The 13,152-nt window shown below is 43.4% G+C and overlaps 1 long non-coding RNA gene across 2 annotated transcripts in view; it reads right to left on the bottom strand.

Annotated features, from left to right (window-relative positions):
- Positions 1 to 13,152, bottom strand: part of LOC115645751 — a 952,243-nt gene that overhangs the window by 914,352 nt on the left and 24,739 nt on the right. For both annotated transcript variants that reach the window (XR_003998812.1, XR_003998813.1), the window contains exons 3-4: positions 10,632 to 10,722; positions 9,768 to 9,798 (exon numbers count right to left, since the gene is read on the bottom strand). This is a non-coding gene — a long non-coding RNA (uncharacterized LOC115645751). The remainder of the gene's footprint in view (positions 1 to 9,767; positions 9,799 to 10,631; positions 10,723 to 13,152) is intronic.

The raw sequence follows: 13,152 nt of genomic DNA, 5'->3' as shown, positions 1-13,152 counted from the left end.
TCTTACAATAAAACCCCAGGAGGCTAAACCTTCCCCTGTGAGAATGGGTTTGAATCACTTTCCCTTTGCTTCTTTCCACCTTTATCTTTGTTGACAAGAAGTATGAGCCCAAATCAAAACCCCAGATCCAAACACCTTGGGCCAGACCCACAGCTGGCATAAAGGTGTAAATCAGCTGAACTTCACAGAGGTGAGTGGAGCTTTGCCTATTAACACAAGTTGAGAAGCTATGCTCTTGGGAGCTTGAACCTGGATCAGAACCGCATCTCCATTTGATCGAAGAGCAGATTGGCAAAGGGATTTGCTTTCTCCGGACATTTTATTCTGCCTGTTAAATTCTGCTGCCTGTATTTTTAACAGACCGTGGTGTCCAGAGAGTGTAAAGTTAAAATCCCTGGGAGGTGATTACATAAGGTCACATCGTTCCCACGCCAATGTTGGGATATGGGGTGGAAACTAGCTTTCATTCCTCTCTGGCTCTTCTATTCCTCTGTCATTTGCTGCTGCTTCCACCTGCTCTATGGTGTTGAGAACGACTGCTGGTCCCCTCCCAGTTCTTCTCAAAGTTTCTGTTGGGCACCTTTTTTTCCTCACACCAGTGGGTTTCCCTGTGACAACTTCTCATGGCAGTCTGTGAGTTGGTATCAGAGAACATGTCCCAAATATGCCCCGTGCTTCCTTCTGATTTTAGTGGAGGTGAGCTGCGGGTTGATGATTTCTCAGATCTCTTCTTTGGCGACTTAGGGTAAATCTATGCTGCAGTGTAAGCCCAGGATTCAAACTCAGGCACAAGCCTAACCCCTGCTTCCTTCTACACACTAACTCAGGGCTTGGGCCCAGCATCCCAGGACCCCACAGGGGTGGAGATTCTGAGCCTGAGTAAAGCTGAGACCCACTGTTCAAGCCCTATTGCATTAAAGGCAGTGTAGATGCAGCCCCACTGGACTTATGCTTTGGCCATCCACAAAAAAGTATCCCACAGTCCCAGGGGCTGACCTTCTTTGTCTTTGGACAGGCAAGTTTTCCCACACTGCACAATGAATAAAAAGCTAAATCAGCCACATTTTGGGAGGGTGCTAGGAAGTCTGGGATATGGGCAGTTAGAACCAGGCCTGCATAATGCTGTGTAGATGCTGGAACCACAGTCTGTACCAGGGTTCAACAATTCCTAACCTGGGATTATAAATGAGTGTAGACATTCAAGCCATAGCTTAACAAACCAGGGTCTGCCAACTTGCGTTCTACCCATCCTACGCTTACATTGCACTGTGGACATCTTGTGTCTTTCCATCCAGTGCATAGGATCTTTTGTAGGCACTTACTTTCAAAGGCATCTAGTTTTCTGTCTAACATTTCGTTAGCTCTCCAGGTCTCGCAGTCACGTTAGCACTGAGATAACATTTGAGTGGAAAATTCTCAGTGTTCTGAAGCTATATATCTTTGATTTCCATATGTTGTTGAGTTTAGCAAATGCTGTGGATGCCTTTCCCTGTACTTGATGTCACTTCCTTCTCAAGGTCTTCATTGATAAGTTAGGTGCTGCCCAGATAGATGGACTGTTTCTTGGTGGTTTTGCCTTCTAATGCGATGTTGCAACTTGATGTCTGGATTTCGAGGATATTTATTTTGGCATAACTGATTATGAGCCTTGCTTGGCCTCCAGTTTTTGTATGTCTTTGTAGCTTTTAGTGGGTGTCACTCAGGAGCAAAGATCGTCTCACTATTATTTAGTTTATGTAATTTATCCTTGCTATCACACATCCTAGAACAGCCTCCTGGGGCTCAGCTTTTATTTGTATTTCACCTAGATGTTAACCAAATTGCAAGACCTACTTCAGGGTGTAAGATTTAAAAAGGAAGATACATAAAAACATCCACTATTACTTTTTTTCCTTAAATGTTTCACCCTGAAAAGGTTTGAACAGGGGTCCCCAACCTTTCAGGGGCATGCCCTAACCACTGAGATATGGGATGTTCTGATGCAGGGGCCCCTTAATTAATTCTGTTGAAACTGTTCCACTTCAGATCAATAATTAGTCCCTGCAGCAGGGGGACTGGACCCTGCATCTCTCACATCTCAGGGGAATGGTCTAACCACTAAACAAGAAGTTATCAGGTAGGCACTGCCACCTTCTTGTCTCCTGGGATTTTGTATGGGCCCCAGTCTGGTAGGCCTGCTCTGAGCACACCAAATGGAGAGGCCCACATGGAGGATAGGCAGAGGAACATCAGTCTTCATCTAGTCTGACAATCCTGCTGGGCCTTATGCCTGAGACAGGTTTAGGGGCACTGGGTGCCTAGATTGAGTTGTTCTGTTGATGCCCAGAAGTAGAAATATAGGGGACTTTTATGACAAAAATTTAGTAAACAAGGGATTTTAGTCACCCACAGAGGTAGATAGCAGATGAGCAGAGGTCTTGAGGATTACAGCACTGCCTAAATTTTGGACTTAGGCACCTAACTACCCACTTTAAGGACCAATATCCCCTTGTGGATCCAGGCCTTAGCCTCTAATGTCAGGAGAGGGCTCTGAAGACACAGCAATGTGTGAAAATAACCCTGTGAAGAGGGCCAGCCCCAAAGTTATGCACCAGGCAAGCTCCAGTTTGAAGGCTCTTTTTGTACTCCAGTGAAGCCTAGGCCTTTTGCACAGAGGTGAACTGCACCCCGGGAGCTGATCTGTTGCATAGTAAAATCTCACACAGGCAAAGTGGAAGCATAGTCCATAAGGAAGAGATTTCCTTTAAAATATTTGTATAACTTTATCCTCAAACTAATCAGGTAATTTGAGTAAATCTGGGTGGAGCAGCCAGATTCTATAGCCATGCAGCAAGAGGGAAGGAAAGGTTATCTGTGCTTATAATTATGTCATGAGGTCTTATTCCTGGTGATTTACTGCTCAAACAATAAAATGGTGTACATCTGTTTTGTATCAGTTTGATCAGGTGATACCATCAGCACAGAAGAGCGATTAACTCTTTGCTGTGAGGACATTTTTAGAAGGCACTTGCTATCAGCGGTTTGTATAAGGGTAACTTTCTTTAAAACCTCTAATTTAGACATTTGTCATATCATCTGACAGATCTATTTCTCATTCCATAACAACACTACATTGATTTTAAAGCTAGAAGTCAAGCACTCAAAAATTAGGAAACACCAGAATTAAAGTTGCCCACACAACCTTAGTTCAGTCCCTTAATTACATGATCACATACTATTTTCACCATGGGACCTCTGCCCCATTCAGTACACAGAATGGATTGTGCTCAAAGAGCAGCTACTCAATATTTTGTTTTATCTTCATCATTCAACATGTGGTGCATGCTTTATTTGCCAATCACCATCTAAACCTTGCACCAAATACAGAACTATTCATTTTCTCCTGGACTTTTCTATGGGATTCTCATCCTAGTATCTTTGGGCATGTCTACACTACGAAATTAGGTCGATTTTACAGAAGGCAATTTTTACAAATCTATTTTATACAGTTGATTGCATATGTCCACACTAAGCACATTAAGTCGGCGGAGTGCGTCCCCACTACTGTGGCTAGCATTGACTTACGGTATGGTACACTGTGGGCAACTATCCCACAGTTCCTGCAGTCTCCACTGCCCATTGGAATTCTGGGTTAAGCTCCCAATGCCTGATGGGCAAAAACATTGTCGCGGGTGATTTTGGGTACATGTCATCAGTCGCCCCTCCCGCCATGAAAGCAAAGGCAGACAATTGTTTCGTGCCAGACACCAGGGCGATTAGAAGAAGACAGCAAGGTGCGCTGTGCATGAGAGAGGCTTTGAAAACCAGTTTCATGACTGACCAGGCTTCAGTGTGACAGCTGTGTGTGTGTTTCTCCTTGATGCAAACCCACCCCGTTTGTTGATTTTAATTCCTTGTAAGCCAACCACCCTTCCCCCTTCAAAATAAAGTAATTATTGTTTTGAAACCATGCATTCTTTCTTTATTAATTAAAAAAATTGAGATAATGGACAAGGTAGCCCAAGTGGGGTGGGGGAGGAGGGAAGGAGAAGGCCACATTGCTTATTATAGCCACACAAAAAATCAAACTGTTTGAATGACAGCCTTCTGTTGCATGGGCTATCCTCTGCAGTGGAGTGGCTGGTGCCCAGAGCCTCCCCACCCCCACATTCTTGGGCATCTGGGTAAGGAGGCTATGGTACATGGGGAGGAGGGTAAGCAGTTATACAGTGGATGCAGCAGGGGGCTGTGCTCTTGTTGGCTTTCCTGCAGCTCCACCAGATACTTCATCATGTCTGTTTGCTCCTCCATTAGCCTCAGCATTGCGTCCTGCCTCCGTTCTTCATGCTCACTTAATTCTTTCCTGGCCTCTGCCACTGAATGCCTCTATGCATTCAGCTGTGCCCTATCAGTGTGGGAGGACTGCATGAGCTTGGAAAACATGTCATTGCAAGTGCGTTTTTTTCGCCTTCTAATCTGCGATAACCTCAGGGACGGAGATGATAGCAGGAGCATAGAAACATTCTATGCTCTACGATTCTGGGGGGACTGCATGGTCTCCTGTGCTACTGAGTTCGCCACACTGATCAAACTGGAAATGAAATTAAAAAGTTCCCGGGGCTTTTCCTGTGTACCTGGTTACTGCATCGGAGTTCAAAGTGCTGTCCAGAGCGGTCACAATGGGGCACTCTGGGGAAGGCCGGCTCCAGGTTTTCTGCCACCCCATTAACCCTGGTGTCCCATTCAATCCCCTCATACCTATAGGCAGTGATGAGCTGCCAAAATATTAACAACCGGTTCCCTCCTCCTCACCCCACGAGGGGGTCGTCCCCCCCACCTCCCGGGACTCCTGCCCCATCCAACCTCCCACATTCCTTGACACCCCACCCCCAGGACCCCTGTCCCCTAACTGCCCCCTGCCACCCCATCCAACCCCTCCTCTTATTCCTGATGGCCACCCAGGTCCCCTGCCCCATCCAACCACCCCTTCTCTCTGTCCCGACTGCCCTGGAACCCCTGCTCCTGACTGCCTCCCACTGCCCCATCCAACCACTGCTCCTTCCTGATTGCCCCCCCCGATCCTTGCTCCCGTTCAATTCCCCTCTTCCCTGCCCTCTGACCACCTCGAGTCCTGATCCTAATCCATCCCCTGTCCTCTATCCAACACCCCCTCCCTGCTCCCCTTACCGCGCTGCCTGGAGCTGCGCCGCCTGGCCGGCTGGAGTCGGAGTCTGGGCCAGGGTCCAGCCCGGAGCCACGCTGCCCAGCTGGCCGGCGCCGGGGTTGGGGGCCGGGGCCGGAGACGTGCAGCGCCTAGACCCCTCCTTGTGCCCCGCGCCCCAGCTCACCTGCAGGAAGCTGCTGCTTCCTTCTCAGCCCTCCCAGGCTTCCCGTGCTAACAGATGATTGGCGGGAAGCCCGGAGGGGGAGCCTTCAGAGGAGGAGGCAGAGGCAGAGCTGGAGCCAGGTGAGCTGGGGCTGGGGGCAGGGCAGGGCAGGGAGCTGCTGGAGCTTTTGTTAAATTTAAAAGACCTTTACAACCGATTCTAAAAGGGTTTCTAAATTTAACAACTGGTTCCCGCGAACTGGTGGGAACTGGCTCCAGCTCACCACTGCCTATAGGCCCAATACACCAGAAATTCAGGATAAAGAGCATCACATGTTTTTGTAAGACTGACACAAAGGTGAACCCTACCCTAATTCTAATCTGGTTACAAACACTACATTTATCAAGGTAATCAATTTGGAACACTAGGTGCTATATCACCTCTTGATCCATTCCTAGCTATATTAAACATTTGATTCCATTCTTAAGTCCTGACCAAACGTGTTACTTCTAAATACAGCCACAATGGAATTCAGCAACTGTTTAAAAAAAAAAACCCAAGCCAAGCAAGACCAATCAAAACACTGTGTATATTGGTCAGGGAAACCTCGCTAGAACAGTGGTAAAACCCACCATGTTTATTGTTTCTAAAATGGTTTTAAGCTGTAGACTCGGATTCTACAAAGAGAACCATGGAGGATCTGTGTGGACTCAGGGGTCTGCCTATGCAGAAAAAGTTGTTGGATGGGGACAGTAATGTGCACAATGTGTCAATTACATTGTTTGAGGGACATTGTATAAGGTTCCTGGGAACAATCCCAGTTAAGTAGATGCACCATATATCAAGTACTGTATTCAACCCTAACATTTTGGGGGCAGGAATTAATGCAAAATATTCTTTGATAAATGCCACAATAACACTGCAAAATAACAATTTAACATTTAAGTGTATGCATAATTAGACTAGATAAGTTATATAAATAAAGTAAAAGCTGTGATCATTACTATAGCGTAAAAGTACAATATATGTGTTATTTTATTTTTTGCATGCAGAAAAAATTTATTTGGCACCAAGAAGCAATTGTTTAGCTTAATTGTCTTACTTGATTGTGATTATACATCAGTCAGACAGCATTTAGTAGACATATTAAAGTATATTAGCTCTCTGCTGGTGCTTAATGACAAACAGGCATAGTCCATATTCACCAAGCAATTATTTATATCATGACCTTTTACAGAGTTCTGAATTATCCCTTAGGATTTTCACAGTGACTGATATTTCTAATACACTCTTAATTTTGTTCCATAAATTGGTGGTATTTTTTGATGGGGAACTAAAAGCTGTAAAATTAAACTCCCTATGCAAGCTGTGCAAATCAGGTCTATGAGATTAAGAGGCAGTTGCAGGTCACTCTAACGTAACAATACTGCACCATTACAATACAAATTATGGGAAACATTACTATCTACAAATAGACTTTTGTGAAAATAGCTGTATCTAAATTGCTAATGTAAAGAATTTATGTAAGTGCTGCCACTTCTGCTATTGAGACAGGCTTTAGATATTTTTTAGTACTCACCAGATATACCCTCATTTTTCTGTAATCAAATATTGTGGTTGTTGAGGATATGTTAGGCAGTTGTCACACACTACAGCTGTTGTTGTGGCCAGCACTTGGCCATCAGGACCCCACTGATATGGGTGCTGCAAAATTTTCATAGCAATTACAAATAACCATACATTGAAAAAATAAAATGCAGTTCCTGGGCCTGATCTTGCACTCTCTTACTCGGGCAAAATTCCCTTTGATGTCGACTAAAGATTTGGCTGAATAAGGAACGTAGGATCAGGACCTCTGATTTTTTGCCCCAATTCAGCAAAGCACTTGGGCCCAGTTTTTGAAAGGTATTTAGGCATTGCTCCACTCAACGTTGCAAGGCCCAAGTGACTTAAGTTATATCTTCATTATAAACCCTTCAGTGTAGACCTCATGGCAGTGATGGGAGGGGTTCTCCTGTTGCTGTAGTTAATCCACCTCCCCAAGAGATTTGTTCCATTGAAAAGCACTGTAATAACATTAATTACACTGAATTTTGGGTGAAGGGGTGTAGATGTGGCCAGTGGATCTGCAACTATAAGCAATCATGAACTGCAATGGTGAAAGCAGTTTCACTAGGGCTTCATGGCCCAGCAGGAGAGAATTCCATCTCCCCAAACCACACAGAGAGAGGTTTTGTACAGGGAGGCAGAATTTGCCCAGATAATGGTGTTTCTTTGAATGTTCTGTTTGAAAAATCCAAATATTTCAAAAGCAGGTCTGTTTTCCACTTTCTGCTGATGTACTTTCATCATTTATACAACAAGAACATACTCCTGTAGGATCCTGTGACATTTTTTACAATGCTTACATCATAAAAAATGACATGTACCATAATAAAAATGCCAAAGACAGACTGTGACAGACTTTCTTACTGTCCACACACACAAATGGAAATTGTCTTTTTCCATAAAGGACTTTACCCTCTCCTGCAATATCTCACAATCTAATTTTGTATGGAATCCTGTCTACCAAGAAAGCATCAATAAGAACATACAATATTGTGTAAGCATATTTCTGTCAAAGAGAAAAACCCTGATGTGTTCCTAAGACTGTGGTGATTCCAGTTTGGGAAAAGTAATCAACAGCTATAGTACATGATTTTGTGATGGTAGATAACTGGGAAAGATTAATGTCCTGGCCTCACAGTTCATGGAGAAGTATCTCCAGTTACCCAGAAATAAAGTAACACCACCAAAAGCAATTGGTTTTAGATTGCTTCTTGACATATAGGCTGGAATGACAACCATGGGGAGTTTAAACAAGATTGCTTACTTTGAAATGTCTCAAGTGGCTGAGGAAATTTCAGAATCATTGTAACTACAACTATTTGTGTTACTTTTAAGTCACTTTAGTTCCTCCAAGTTCTTCCTAGTCGTAGTATTCAAGATGTCAGACTTGTATAGTTTAGCATTAACAAAAGTGAAACTATATTTCCCTAGACTGCTGTGTCTGGACAGGAGCTCTTCTTATTTATTAATACAAACATTGCTTTCCATTTTATCTACTAGCTAACCAGTAATTAGATCTGGACAACTGTAGACAGTACTTTCTTAGTCAGATTTAGTCCTTTTAGCTGTTTGGAAAGTGTCTTTGAACAAACAACAGTTTCTTCAGATTTGTTTCCTGGTTGAAATTGTTTAATATTTTATGCCAACACATTTTAGCCTGTGCGTTGCTTTCAAACTGTTAGCTGTTGGTATTACTTTAAGAAGTCAAAATTTATAATTGAACTGTTTTGCTGGGACAGATAGATCACATGGTATGTTTCTGTTCTCTGATTGGATCAGAACTCAGAGTTCTTGTGTGAATATGAGTAAATACAAATTCAGATTCACTTTCCACAAATATTTTGCAGTATTTGTTTAGAACTGGATGTTTGGCTGAACAGTCTTGTCAGTGAAATTAACTAGAGCATTAACAGAAGACAAACTTAAGAGAATAAACATGTTAAAAAAAACTCATTTAAAAATTGGCACTCATGTTTGGAAATACATTTCTGAAACTCCACAAAGCTGACACAATCTTGCCTCTAAACAGAGTTGTCCTCCGGAGAACATGCTACTTGCAGCATCAGACTGAAGTATTGCCAACCCCAAGCATTCAAAAAACACGAGGCAGGACTCAAAAAAACCCATGAAATGGTTAATAGAAAAAATGGGAAATTCAGGCTTCTTTTTGGCTTGTGATTTCTCCAAAGCCTTTAAGCTTCACCCTTATAACTTTTCTCTGCAAACCTGGAAGGATAGCAGGGTCTAAACTGATTTGTTTATGAAAGCTGAGATTTTCATTGATAACATGACTCCAGCAGCTGGAGCTTTAAGATAAACCCACACATTGCAAGACTTATAAAACTGTGAAAGTTGGCAATAATGAGACTGTGAAACCAACATAGTGGTTTGCTTATCAAAGAACATACACTTTCAGTCCCTGGACCAGGCTGTGATGGTGTTGGCTTGTTTGGTTTTGGCACAGCAGAGGCTGAGAGTGCTTCAAGGATAGTCTGCTCAACGCTGTAGAAGGAGGCATGAAGAGGGACCAATACACCTTGCTCAGCTGTGCCCTTTTTCGCTGACTGAGGAGTGGTGGTATCAGGGCCTGAAGGAAGTCCTATCCATTTTTCCTTAGACGGAAACAGGGCTGGCTCCAGCTTTTTTGCCACCCCAAGCAGTGAAAAAAAAGAAAAACCTGATTGAGCTGCCACCAAAGTGCCGCCGAGGAGGAAGCCAGGGACGGATGGACCCACTGCCGAAGACTCAAGGGGGCCGATTGAGCTGCCGCCGACGTGCCAACGATAACGACCCGGATGTGCTGCCCCAGCAACAAACGAACTGCCGCCTCTTTCTATTGGCCACCCCATGCACCTGCTTCCTTCGCTGGTGCCTTCAGCCGGCCCTGGATAGAAAGATGGTGGCCTTGACATGTGGTCTTTGAGAGAGGTTACAGCAAGGGAAATGAAGAACCTAGACCCACCTTAACAACTTAAAAAAAGGCCATCCCTCATTTCCTGCAATCATTCACATAATAAACAATCACTAGGCATTTTCTTGTCCTCGATGAACCCCTGTTCTGCCTAGGCTGACAGATCCAGCCAGGGGAAAAGTAAGGAATTAATGGCTTTGTCTAGCTGTGAATTATAACCTCACAAGACTAGCTACAATGCCCTGCTTTGAGGATGTGATGGAGCCACAGCACCCCAACAGGGGCACCAGGAGGGGCTGTGGCAAGGAACATGCCTTAGGACTGTGAAGAATGTACTTCCTTCCAGGGCTGGCCAGATCTGCTGGCCAGTGCATAGGTATGCTGGGCTAAGACCCTGCTTCCTTTCTGCCTCCTTTGGAGGGACTTGAATCCCAGAGGATGTTAGGAGGTAATGAGAAATTGAAGGGGAAAAGGGCAACTCTGTAAACCCCAACTCTGTACACAGTCACAATCTCACCCATCCTCTGATCTGAGTCTGCCCGTGTTAAAAGAGGAGTCTTTTAGAGCAGGCATACTACTAGCTGCCACTATCTGCTTAATCCAAGCTCTATATGAGAGGGTAATACATTTTTGATATTAAGCATACATTAGCAATAACACAGCTTGAGACATGACAGACTTTATTTAATATATCGGCTTTGAAGTGCTGTGTATAGTTTCAGCCTTGTTGAGGAAATTCAAGGCTCATGTTGTTTGGACATAACTGACAGGGTGAACTGCTTTTGACAGACTACATTAAGCAATACCTTGCAGAAGGCAAATACTTGATATTCTCAAATCGTAAATCTTTGTAGATTGCTGACAGCCTTCTTGGTCCTGTGCCTGTTTCGCTCCCCCCTTCCCCCCCCCCCGAGAAAGAAAGAAAGAAGAGAATTATTAAGGAATTTATAAACAATAATTTTCCATTACATTTGTACATTTCTAGAAACTTTTGTCTGACCTCTAAAAATATCTGAAATATCAACCCTGAGGAGACTTGAAAGAAAGGAAGCCAATACCATGACTATAAATTCATTTGTAAATTTGTAAATGACATGTTTTAAGAGACTATACTTCTCTTGCTATACTGTCAAAAAACACTTTACAAATATCAAGTCTCACAACAGCTCTGTTGAGTAGAGACATCTCACTACCCCCACTTTATAGACAGGGAAAATGAAGTCCCACAAGGTAAAATGACTTTCTAAGCCTACATGGCTTCATTGCATTTATTAACAGAAACCAGGAGTCCAGAGCCCCAATTCCCTGTTCATTGTTATTTCTGCCAATTACAAAAAATAACCATTCCTATTCTTTCTCACTTTCTTTTATTATAATGTTTTCATATATATAAATATGACACCCACAGGGTTTAGTTCTGTATTATTAATACTGCACTGACCTTCTATTAATATAACTGGGAATTACTTGTGCAATTATAGAAAAATATCCTTGTAAGTAGAGCTGGGGGAAAATTATCAGCCAAAAAAATTTTTCAACAAAAAATGCAGATTTGGTGACATCACAATAAATTGTGAATTGTCTGTTTCTCCAAGTTGTTCATTTAGAAAACAAAACAAAATCTGAAAAAAATCAAAATGTTCCATTTTGACATTTTCAAAAAGAAACATTTAAAATGTTTAGTTTTAAATTAATTTTCATTTAAAATTTCCTTTATTTTAATCAAAAATATGTAAAAATGGTTGAAATCAATACAAAATATTTTGTTAACCCAAAACATAATTTTTTTTACTTTTTATTTGTTGAAATTTTTGAAAATTTTAATTTAGGCCAGAATAACAATTTTCCCCCTGACTTTTTGAAATTTCCAACAAATCAAAAAAATCTGTTTCTGCTCAGCTCTACTTAAGTTTTTCTCCTTTCTGTTATCTTCCGAGTACTCTCCTACAAATCATTGGTTGTGAAAGATCTGCTACGTATTTCTCAAAGAAAATACTCAAGTCACAAAATGTTATTTTATTTTTAGCGCCATAACCTTAAAATAATGTTACAGTATTTATGAAATCAGATCAGGAAGATGGCACCTTAAATTTCCTTCTTCAAAGTGGACCCTTGGACACTCTTCAGTGAGCTGACAACGGGTGAGCTGCTATGCATATCATCACCTCCACTTATTTCAGAACTTCAACTCAAATAAAATAAGTATGTTTCCTCATGATGGTCCTTCATGCGGAGACTAGGTATGCCTATGTATTGATGAATGAGATTGGCTGCAAGCCACACTGTAGAACTCAATTGACCACTCTTTAGTTACCCCAAATCATGTACAAGCTGTCATCAGGATTTTAGGTGGGGTCACTTTAATGGTGGGGGTCACGAGTATGAGCCATGTCTACATTACCATTTATGTCGGAAAAATTTTTGTTGCTCAGGGGTATGAAAAATCACATCCTGGAGCTACATAAGTTTCACCAGCATAAGTGGCAGTGTGCACAGTGCCATGTCAGCGGGATAGCTTCTCCCGTTGACATAGGTATCACGCTCGTTGAGGTGGTTTTATTATATCAACGGGAGAGCTCTCGCCCGTCAGCACAGAGCAGCTATATGAGCGATCTTCAAGTGGCACAGCTGCATCGGTAGAGCTGTACTGCTGTAAGCTCGCTAGTGTAGACATGGCCTAATACACCTCTTAAGAGAAAGTGTTAGGGGATTTTTCCTCTAAAAAATCTTCACACTAAAGAAAGCTTCAGTATTACAGCAGCGAGCCTACCTGCGAAGTGCCCCTATGGGAGGTGACAAGGCTGCTTTATGCCTTCCACTGGCACAGGTAGTTCTGTACCGAAGGGCCTCTTAGAGGCTGTATCTTCACTACCAGCAGGGAGCAGTTGTAGCAAGATTAGCTCCTCTCCATCTCCCCCTAGGGTTGCCAACTTTCTAATCACACAAAACCAAAACCCTAGCCTCGCCCCTTCTCCAAGGCCGCACCCCAACCCTTCTTTGGGGCCCCACTCACTACATTCCCTCTCCCTTGGTGGCTCGCTCTCCCCCACCCTCACGCACTTTCACTGGGCTGGGGCAGGAGGTTGGGGTGCAGGAGGGGGGTGAGGGCTCTTACTGGGGTTCAGGCTCTGGCGTGGGGCCAGAAATGAGGGGTTCAGGGTGCAGGAAGGGTCTCCTCATGGGGGCAGAAAGTTGGGGTGTGGGAGGGCTCCAGCTGGGGTGGGGCTGGGGATGAAGGGTTTGGGGTGCAGGAGGAGGCTACAGGCTGGGGGGTGGGGCCAAGGGATTCAGAATGTGAGAGGGGGCTTGCAGGTTGAGTCAGGGGAT

The sequence above is a fragment of the Gopherus evgoodei genome, chromosome 2, assembly GCF_007399415.2.
Source record: "Gopherus evgoodei ecotype Sinaloan lineage chromosome 2, rGopEvg1_v1.p, whole genome shotgun sequence".
NCBI lineage: Eukaryota > Metazoa > Chordata > Testudines > Testudinidae > Gopherus > Gopherus evgoodei.
Note: the sequence above shows the minus strand (reverse complement) of the source record. Positions and strands in the feature narration are given on the sequence as shown.